This window comes from Martes martes, assembly GCF_963455335.1.
Source record: "Martes martes genome assembly, chromosome: 5".
Taxonomy (NCBI): Eukaryota; Metazoa; Chordata; class Mammalia; order Carnivora; family Mustelidae; genus Martes; species Martes martes.
The window spans coordinates 140,188,490-140,200,162 of NC_137892.1; positions in this window are offsets into that span (position 1 = coordinate 140,188,490).

The window sequence follows — 11,673 nt, forward strand, 5'->3', positions numbered from 1 at the left end:
AATCAATCATGTCTACAGTAACGAAATCTCCACAAAAACCCCAACTACTCTAACTGCAGGGGTTTGGAGAGCTTCCAGGTAGGTGAATGCGTGGAGACACGTGGAGGGCAGTGTGTCTGGAGAAGGAGTGGAACTCCCATTCGCCACACCTTGTGCTACACAGCTCTTCCATCCGGCTGCTCCCAAGTTGTTACAACCTTGTGTAATACACTGGTAATCTAGGACCTAAACTGTTTTCCTAAGGTCTGTGAGCCATTCTGGCAAATTACAGAACCTGTCGGAAGCACAGGTGGCAACTTGAACTTGCCAGCATCTGAAGTAGGGAGGGGCTCGGTCTTGCGGGACTGAGCCCTCAACCTGGGGGTTCTGATGCTAACTCCAGGTAGTGTCAGAACTGAACTTCATTGGAGGACACCTAGCTGTTGTCCAGAGAACTGCAAAATTGCTTGGGGGGTAGGGGGCGGCGGGGAAGGAAGCCCCACATACCTGAAGACCAGAAACGTTAGTATTGTGTGTAGAGAAGGCAAGCAGAAGACTTTCCTTGCGGTGTCCCTCACACCAGTGTGCAGTCCACAGTTCATTGGTCCAAAATGAATTAAGTAGAGATTGAAAGGAGGTGCCAGGAGCACTCAAAGTAACTTGATATGGGTGCCACATCCAAGCACTGGGTCTGTGACAAGGGGCATGGAGCATTCGGGGTCCCCACAGCCTGGTGAGCTGTGTACCAGAGTTGAGTAGGAGTCCCAAGTGGCAGGAGTGTATTACAATGCGTACTATCTGACATTGCTTTGTCAACTATAAACTGAAGCATATGCAAATCTTAGAAAACATAAGCATTTCTTTTCACAACTTGTAATCTTTACAATAATTTTAATTTTTAGTCAAGTTAACTTTCCTTTAAATTTATGGTTCATCCTACCAGCTAAACTAGGAAGTAATTAATGTTGTTTATTAATTTATTTGCTTATTTACTTCTAGCTTTCTGAAGGATTTAATAATAACTGCAATCATGAGGTAGATAGAACATTTTGGCAGTTTGGTTACTTGCCAGTCAAACAATCATCTTTTCCTTTTTCTTTTTCTTCTTTTTTTTAGTTTGAAATAATTTCAAACTTTCAGAAGAGTTGCAAGAATAGTACAAAGAATTCCCTCATACCCTTTACCCAGATTCACCAATTTTTAACATTTTGCTCATTTGCTTTATAATTTTCTGCATCTGTGTGTGCATTTGTGGTGTGGGGAGATTATATATATATATTTTTTTTTTCTCCTAAACCCCTGGGGTGTGTGTGTATCTGTTGTTTTTCTCCTAAACCCCTGGAAATCAATCTCCCTTTATCCCTTACTCTCTTGTAGTTACCCTTGTAAATCAATGCAGTGTGCTGCTCCTTTAATTAAGAAGGTCTTGCTCTAGTTTTTTTTTTTTAAAGATAATCCTAATAGTGTGTTTATTATATAGCAAAAATTGTGAATGACATAAAAGCAAATGCTTTGACATGACAAGTACTCTGTAATATTCTATATTATAATATAGAAGCCGATCATAAACAATTATTATCTCTATCTGTTGCTGAGATACAGCGGTTACTCAAGAGGGGAATTTTACTGACAAGGTTTGAACTCAGGAACAAGCTCTTAGTTTAAAAAAAAAAAGGAGTTGGTTCCCATTTTTTAAAGATGTGACTTGAGCAGCCTTATTTACTTATTTGCCTGGTAACATCAGTACTTTTAGTGATTTTAATAGTTTTATGCAATGTGTTCTCCAGTTGCAAATGAAACCTAAGGGCAAAAACAAAAGTTGTAATTCAGAAAGACAAAATTTACACAGACTGTAACTACATTTCCATAACTTAACAGTAGTTACCAATACTTTAGATACTGGATAGAATGTTTTTGAATTTTCTTTTCTATCAAAATGTGGAAACAGATCTTGAATTCATTTCTTTCATCAAAAGACAATTTAACTATAGTTACGTGGGAAATATTGTTAGAATTGACTACTTGTGATGGATTGGTGATGACTTTTTTTTTTTAAGATTTTATTTATTTGACAGACAGAGATCACAAGTAGGCAGAGAGGCAGGCAGAGAGAGAGGGGGAAAAGCAGGCTCCCCGCTGAGCAGAGACCTCCTGACGTGGGACTCGATCCCACAACCCTGGGATCATGACCTGAGCCAAAGGCAGCAGCTTAACCCACTGAGCCACCTAGGCGCCCTGGTGATGACTTTTTAAAATATAACTTGTTTCACTTGTTTCAGTCTGCATAAAAGTGAGAAATAGCATATAAAATTAGCTCCTGGGAGCTGGTTTTCCTATTATGTATGTTATTAAAAACAAAGCATAGAAACAGCTTAATATACATTATCCCCAGTGAGTAACTAGTAACTAGACTAGATAAATTTTAACAAGTGATCAATCTAGATTAGATAAATTTTCAATCTAGATTAGATAAGTTTGAATAAGTGAGAAAACAAGTTTATTTATCACATTAAAAATTTAATATTTATATATAGTAAATATTGGTACATGTTTATACCAAATATTTGGTACAAAACTAAAATACCGGTTCCTACGAAATTTGTTCAAAACTCCATTTAGGCATTTAACACAGGGAGATAGCTATCCCACCCTAACATTTTGTTTAGTTTTGTTTACATTTGCCGTGAATGACAGCTACTTGTTATTTTCTCTTGACTTTTTGTTCTGATTATCTTTATTAAAATGTTATTCTTTGTTGAATCTAATAATTAAGAATTGTGACTTGTATTTTTATGTAACCTTTCTAATAATTTTTTTCTTGTGTTTTATGAAAGTATTGGTCCACAACCAACTGGAAATGACACATCTTTCACCACAGATTAATTTGGGCAGCGCGGCTGTTGCCTTTGACAGTCCCTAGATGGCCACTAGGTGGTGTCCAAGGATCTTCTCGCAGACTGCTCATGTGACCTTTGGAATGGCACCTCCAGTTGAAAAGGAATAGGCACTTTGTGTACTACAGACTTTTCCAGTGTCGTCTGGCATAACTGTCAAGCCCACAGAGAAGGCAATTCAGCCTCCCTTATATGGGACACTTGCAAACATTGAGGTGGGTACAAATAAAGATATCTATTTTCACATAAATACATTGTGCTAGTTGTTGCTAATAGGCTTCCTGCATGAATTGAAGCATATCTATACACCAAACCTGTTAGAACAACTGTCATCAAGAAGATTCTATTTGGGGGCACCTGGGTGGCTCAGTGGGTTAAAGCCTCTGCCTTCGGCTCAGGTCATGATCCCAGGGTCCTGGGATCGAGCCCCACATCGGGCTCTCTTCTCGGCAGGGAGCCAGCTTCCTCCTCTCTCTGCCTGCCTCTCTGCCTCCTTGTGATCTCTGTCTGTCAAATAAATAAATATTTATTTTAAAAAAAAAAAGAAGAAGATTCTATTTGACATTTCTTTGTCCAATAATAACAACAGGAGCCAACTACATCCAGGTCAAATTACAAAGGACATCTCTTAAGCCTTTCCAGTGTTCACAGCTCCCAGAATCAGCAGGGCAGTGGAAGAGTAGAATAGAATTCTGGAAAATAACTGGCTGAAATTAGTCCATAGAAAAGACTCGAGTGAGCTCCACAGCCAACAAAAAGACAATCTCCCCACATGAATAGATGGTCCATGACTCTTGCTGCTGTTCCCTCAGGAGCCACTCATAACAGAATATTCCTATATTTAAAGATGTGCCAGATTCTATTAGAAACATAAGTGAAATCCTCAGAGCTTTCCATTCACAGGCCTGGGAACCCAACCCTGATGAGCCTGGCCATAACCCATAATCTATATCAAAGTTCATCAAAGCCATCCATGCCTTCTGCCACACTGGCAGGGTAATAATGAAGACCTGCTTGTCACCAAAAGTCTTATAAATTGCCAAGTCCCTTAGCTTTCAATACATTCTTCCCCTGTTAAAAAGATGTGCACCAGTGGGGCAGACAGCAAGAAGAATAAAAACCTGTCTATGGCAAAAGCTGATAACTCCCAGGATGAATTGTCAAGGCTGATGTCCAACTTGTATACCTGCCCTGATAATTTACTCTGGCCCAACTTTTCCAAGGCAGCCAACATCTCCCACCGCCTTTCAAGTACAGGATTCCTCCGCTAAGGAGAACACTCCTATGAAACCTTTCATAAGCCAAAATGGTGTAAAGAAAAGAAGCAAATTACCATTAATTTATAATGGAAAAAATATGGAGCTTTCCCAGACCCAAAAAATAACCTCTTAGGCTTTCCTGAGACCTCAGTACACATCTTGCTAACAGATGCACACAATACATCACAGGTGCTCGCAGACACAGTTCAGAGCTCCGGCTGCTTGATGCTGGGATGTTTCATGTAGTTCCCAGGGAAGGCGCTGGGTGGCGCCACCCTCACCACCCCAGGTCCTCAGGGCCTCTGCAAGAGCTTGCTGCAAAGCAAACATTGAGCACTATTTTTGCTTTTTGTCCTTTTTCATAAAAGTGAAAATCCTCTTTGAATTTCTTCCAGTTAGCAAAAACAGATACTAAGTAGGTCTTTTGTAAAATCGAAGTGGCCTCATGTGACCTTTCAAAAAGCAGGAGATACCTGTCCTCAGAAACATCCTCCTCTCCCTCTCTGACTGTGTTTGCCCGAGCCACAGGCAAGCAATTGTGGAAGCTGTCCATGCCGGGAACCTCCTCCCTGTGAGGGCAAGTGTGCAGTGCAGCGGCAGGCTACAGAATCATTTACGCACAGCAACCTGAGATGGCCACTGATCTCATGTTCCTCCTCACAGTCTTGATTCTCTGGAATTGAGACAGTGCAAATCTGTGGCCTGGGGAGAGAGGAGTTTGCCTAATTAAATGGGTGGGCCCAACCTTGAAGAACTTTTCTTCCTTAGGAAATTGATGATTTTTAGTTGATGATTTTAGCAGTTGTTTTTGGTCAGTGATGTGACTGTATTTAGAAGCCAGGAGAACAAACACAGCAAAAATAACTGAACAAAGTTCTTTGCAAAGCCAAAAGCAAAGGTGAAGACACACCTGATCTTCTTTTGACTTTAATCCAGAGGACCAAGCAACAGAGCTTTCATTCCAGTGCTAGTTCTCTCTGCTAATCCTATTTCCCTGTTGTCAGGTTCCCAGTTTGAAAAGACACATGCAAATTAAGCTAATTCAAGGAGTGTGTTTATTAAAATAGATTATTTATAAAGGTGTGGGCAAAGGCACAGGAAAACCAAAGGTCCCCATGCTCCTAACCCTGGGCTAGTAACAATGGGGGAACTGTTACCGTCCACAGCCAAAACATGAGGGGAAAGAGTAGTTACTGGAACCCAAAAGAAGAAATTCACATAGAAGTCACTTTGAGAGGGGCAGTGATGAGAAACACAGCCTGAAGTTACCCCCTTCCACCCCATTCTCTTCTCACGATGGACCAAACCCAACCAGAAACTAGACAGGATGACCTACTGATATGATCCACACATATCAGCCTCCCAGGACACAGAAGAAGGTATGATGGATCTGGAGGGATAGATGGAACATATAATACATACACACAGGCACACACTTTATCATCCTCTCTGGTCATCTGGTGGGAAGACTAAGCCCCCATCACAGGATGGGCAAGAAGTTCTATCAACTACCATGTCATTGCAAATAGATAATGATTTTTCTCATACTCCCACCTAAACCTAAAACTTTAGTCAACATTGGTGTTATCCACATAACTTTTTCAGAGAAAAGGCCTGAAACTAATATTGCACTGTTTGTTAACTAACTGGAATTTAAATAAAAATTTGAAACAAAAAAAAGAGAAAAAGAGAAGGGAGACAAGAAACAACTGAGTCACACAGAACACCACTGCGACACTCCTCACCTCTGTGAGGCCTGTGTCAGGTCCCACTGTCCACTACATGTGCCCCTTAACCTCTCCCAGCACCTTGGCCAGACCAGGGTTCGAACTCTACATCACTACAGTGTCTGAGACAGTTTTTCATTCTCTAGGACAACTGGCCAAGGGGGTATAAAAGGTTACCAATAGATCTCCTGGTTTCCATATTTCTCCACAGCCCAGTTTCCTCTAGACAATCAAGACCAGTCAACTCAGCAGACACAGAAAATCCACTGGTTCAGTAGTGTGGTAAGTCCAAGGTGGCCAAAGGCAATCTCCACCACCAATTCACTGGAATCATTCCTCCCTCCCACACGAAGTCCCCCAAACTTACTTGCTTCTCAAAAAATTTAATTAGAGGGGTGGGGGAAGGTATCTTTAAAATGAAAGATCTCACAATTACCTTAGCTAACCTAGTGATCAAAGGGAAGCAGCCTGGCCCGATGAGCTTTAGGGCGGGCTCTGATTATGTACAGAACCTCACCTATGTAGTTTTCTTGCCAAAGACATTTCACCTCAATGAGCCATAAGGAAATGAAACAACAAATCCAGAATGTGAGACATACCACAAGACACCTGGCATAGACTGTTTTGTTTTGTTTTTAAAGATTTTATTTATTTATTTGACAGAGAGAGATCACAAGTAGGCAGAGAGGCAGGCAGAGAGAGATGAGGAAGTAGGCTTCCCCGCAAGCAGAGAGCCCAATGCAGGGCTCGATCCCAGGACCCTGGGATCATGACATAGCTGAAGGCTTTAACCCACTGAGCCACCCAGGTGCCCCTTGGCATGGACTGTTTAAAAAACAATCAATGTTATGGAAAACAGAAATTGTAGGTAATTTATTCTAGATTAAAAGAGACAAATAACCAATTGAAGGGCATGAACCTCATCCAGATACTGACTGTATCAGGGAAAGAAACAAAGACTGTTTGGGGGAACAATTGGAGAAATTTAAATATAAACTGAATACTGAATAAAATTAGGGAAATTTCCCAAGTTGTGGTAATAGATAGTGAAGTTAGGCAGAAGAATATATTTGTATTCTTAGGAGATGCATATCGAAGTTCAATGGCTATCTCAAGGAAAAGCATAAACACGACCATTTAGATTATGAACCCAAACCGCTGTTTTCGTCCATGGTGCACCATTTTTACTTGCAAGAACAACTGCCAAACGATGATTATTCAGACTTGTGATTTGGCAGACATTTCTCAAATACGAATAAACTGAGCCTCTCACTTCAAGGAAAACAACTGACAGTATTTGTTGCCAATGGTGGAATTACAGCTTCCAAGCAAAAATCGCGTAGTGCAACTAACCCTTAAGAAGCCTTATCAAGTTTTGTGGCTCTTATGGAACATTATCTACAGTTATCTGAAAAGGCTATTAAAATAGTCCTCTCTTTTCCAACTACGTATTTCTGTGCAGCTTAATTTTCTTCACATACTTCAACCCAAACAACCTATCACGAAAGATTATCTGCAGGATCAGGTAGGAAAAATCCCGTGATCTTCTAGTAAAGAGAATGGTAATAGGTAAAATAATGTGACCCTTCTCATTTTTTGTTTTGGAAAAGGTGGTTATTTTTCTTATATCATTTTGTCATTTAAATTCAATCAGCCAACACATAGCACATCATTAGTTTCAGATGTAGTGCTCAGTAATTCTGTGGTTGCATGTAATACCCAATGCTATTATGTGTGATATGTCTTTATTTCTAAGCAATGCATACTGAGGTACTGAAATAATAGGGTATCTGTGGTTTGCTTCAAATAGTCCATCCAAAAAGATTTGTACATAATATATATATGAGTATGTGTTTGTATACATATGTATTTATATGTTATATATCTGCAATTTACTTTTAAACAGTTCCAAAAAAAAATGTTGCAAAATAATAGGTGAAGGATATAAGATATTCCTTTTACTGTTCCTTCCACTTTTCTGTAGGTCTGAAAATCTCCAAAATCAAGATGTGTTTCTTGGGGTGGGTCAAGTCCAAGGTCACTGGGATGAAGCACACTCTTCTAGTGGTTACTGGATGTGAGAGTGAGAAGAACCACTCCCATCTAGGACCCCTTTGGTCTAACATGCTTAGGAGCTCCTCCCACAGAAGTTCTCTAAGCCCTTCCTTCATTTATAGGTTCTGCTCCCAGAGCAGGCTCTGTAACTCTAACAGGGAAACATTAGGATCTCACTCAGGCTGTGGAGCCGGAGGCAGTAGGGGTTGGTGTGGCCGCCTCTGCAAGCAGTGGAGGTCCAGGGAAATTTGGAGGTTCGAAGTCCTCAGCTCAAATGCCATCTCCTTCCCCAATCAGCGCCCTTAAGAGATTCTAGCAGGACTGAGCGCGTAACTGGGGCCACAACAGAACGGTATAGCCCTTGCAGCCAGTCCGGGCTCGTCCCAGAACTGCTCTGCCCCCGCAGATGATGCCCCTCCAAAGCTGCCACAGGCCGTCTCTGGTTCGTTAAGCATCTTTTTCTATATTCACTGCTTTCCCTTTTTCTTTCCCGATGTCCCTTCTTGGGGCTGTCAGAACCAGGGTGTCTGCAACTTCTTGGCCGCACCAGCCGTAAGGATGAGGAGCCCTGGCTGCTGGGTCTATGGCAGTCCTGCCCTGCAGCCGGGCTTCCATGCTACCAGTTCGGCTCAGAAGTTCGGGAGCTGCCGTAAACGCTTCCTCAAGTCTCATTGTCCCCACACTCCCATTCACCCAGTCCTCTCCAGATGATGTGCCCGCTACACAATTTAGAGGGTGTTTCCTGGGGCCGTTCCTGGTACCTGATCCCATAGCAGTCAGTGCAACACAAGCAGTTAGCACACTCAAACCAACCCGAGGGTTTAAGAGACCATTTATAACTGAGTCAAGTGTAACAAACCACAGGGATAGTAAATTAACACATTAGACCCAAAGGCACAACGTAAGGGGCTGACTACTGGAAATCAGGAGAGAAGTGGGTGAAGGTCCCTTGAGAGGTTGAGGGACACAGCCAGCCCAAGCAGACCTGGGAAGGAGGGAGGAAGCCAGAGGAACGGACCTCTGACCTCTCCCCATTTTCCTAGCAAGGCTCTGCACTGACCAAACCCAGCCAGAAGCGACAGAGCAGGGGGGCTTGTGGCTGTGTCCATCCGGGCCAGGTGCAGGGCTGGAGTGTGGAATGGATTTGGATTGGCGCCGGAGGACAGCCCACATACAGTGGAGAGCTCCAGGTCCAACTTCATTAGACCCACTAAAAAGTGGGGCGGAGGGAAGACAAAGTCCAAATCTCATATAATCCTCTTCTTTTCCCCAGTATTATCATCACAAGGCCCACAGTGCCTGGAAGTTAGTAGTGACCAGGCCAAAGGGAGATCTAGTCCCTATACGCCAGAATAATTCAGCCTAGGGCACTTGACTGGATGTTGGTGGAGCATGGACTCTTGCTCTCAGGGTTCTAAGTTCAAGCCCCATGTTGGGTGCAGAGATTCCTCAAAAATAATAATAATAAATAATGATAAAATTAATTAATTGAAATAATAATAATAATAATAATAATAATTCAACTTGCTTGCATTTAGGAGTTCTGGCCAGTGATAAAACCTAACCAGTGCAAACCAACAGACTTTTTGGGACTTCAGCCTTGACTAAAGGGTTCAGCAAAGTCAACCTAACCCTAGCGTCACTGTGTGCTGGGGGCCAAGCGTGAAGAACTGCCCTTCCTGCCGCTGCTGGGAATGCGGTTTGAAGAAAGTCAACAGGATTCACTGGGTCAGACACCGATCCAAGCCTATGATGCCAGTGAAGATCAGAGTGATGTTTACTGCAATAGAGTCCATTGCAAAATCAATGAACCAAGAGAGAATTCTGCCATTGGCCAAGGCCTACACAACAGGAACACAGGGAGGTAAACAGTCTCAGGTTTTGGAGTTAGCCAGATGTGGATTTAAATTCTGCTCCTGCCACTTTCTTTGTTGCTTTGACCAAGTCAACTCTTCTCTGGAAACCTCAATTTCCACTTGTAAAGTAAGGAATAAGAGTATCTTCTCCTGGAAGGATGAATATTAAATGGGAAAATAAATAAAATACCCACCACTGACCACACTTCTCCCCCTGGCACTAAACAAATGCGGATTGTTACTACTCCACTGCACAGTTTACAGGAAGGGATGGTACACATGAACTTGGGAGTTAAACTCAGTGTTTCTGCCTTTCCTAAGATAAAAAATTTCTAAATAGGAGTCTAACCCAAATTCTTTTCAATACTTACAGGAAAGAATTTTAAGTACTCTAGTTTCTTTTCTTCCCCTGGAGATTGCTGGAATTGAAAAGGTTACACATCCAGACCTCAATGCATTTTTAAATTTCTTTCCAAGTTCTCACACCCGCTGACCTTCTGGAGGCGGTTTTGTAATGGAAGTGGCTTATGACAACACTACTCTGAGCATCGCTTTACAGCAAGTTAAAAGCTTCCTATTTAAAAATTTAAGAACCACTGTTACAGGATTCTAATGCGTTGAAAATGTTCTCAATTGTTTGAGAGCTTTTCCTGCCTACCAGTTAATGACTCTATACTGAGCAAGAAGCATTTCCCCATATTGGGGAGGGGGGAGGTAGTCCAAGATCAAAAACAGATTTGAGTGCTTCAATGCCAAAAAACCTTTTTTCTGAATAAAGAATTTTAAGGAAAACCATAAAGCTTCTGAAATTACTTCCCAATTAATATAAAGGGCTGGTCTTCAAACCTGAGCATGAGGAGATAGTCTTGACCCTGGATTGAGGCTGAAACCCTCAGATTCCTCAAAATCTTCATATTTCTACTATATAGCATCTCACTACCCTTTCAACCTTTTGTATCACTCAAGCATAAATACATGAAAACGTTCTTTCTCATCTCCCAAGGCCAACAGTGAATAGAAGAAACAGAGCTTGTGCCTCAAAAACAATAAACGAGAGGGCTCACGACCGGCTCATGCCCCAAGCATGACTGCACAGTGATCCACATGCACTGCCGGACAAGTCCACTCTCCGAACTCGAGCAGCTAAGCTGGAGGGGGGAAAAGATCCAAATGATCACAGTCACAGTAAAATGGAGAAGAGTAGGTATAAATTTTTTTCTTTAAAATTATTGGAAGTACTCACAGTTCAGGTGGCACTTAGGAAAAAATCATCAGAAAACTGAACTGGGAAGTGATTGGAACTGTAGATGACACACGAAGATCAATTTAGACAAGCACTGATGCAGCCAAACCCAGATGTGGCAGTTTCCATCACACATGGCCTTCCCGACCCCACATCCTCCCGCAGCACCCCTCATTGCTCTTGACCCTTCACAAAAAAGCTGCTGGGTCTCTGCTCCTCGTTCAGCCAGCCTCTGCCCTCCCTACCCTTGTCACCACCACCAGCGACCTACAAATGACCAGATCTACAGAAATAGCAAGGTTGCGAGTCAAGGAAAACCTAAAGAAGTGTGTCAGAATGAAGACTAAAGAGACATAACTCTCAAATGGGTTGGAAGCTTTTGCTATAAAGACTATCAAAACAATCGGCAGAATGTGAATGGGGCCTTTGGGTGAAGGGATAAATGGTCCCATGGGGAGATTATATATACGTATGTACCCTCCCTGCAACAACTACATATGGGGGGGGGGGTTAGAGTAGGAGCTTTTAGAAGAATCAGTCTTATTTAGAAGAGGGCCAAACTGGAATTTCACATCACTTTCCAAGGCACATGAGCCACGACATGCACAATTTTGGGGTCTGGCATGGCTGGTGCAATTAGCACTTTGCACACAGTGCTTC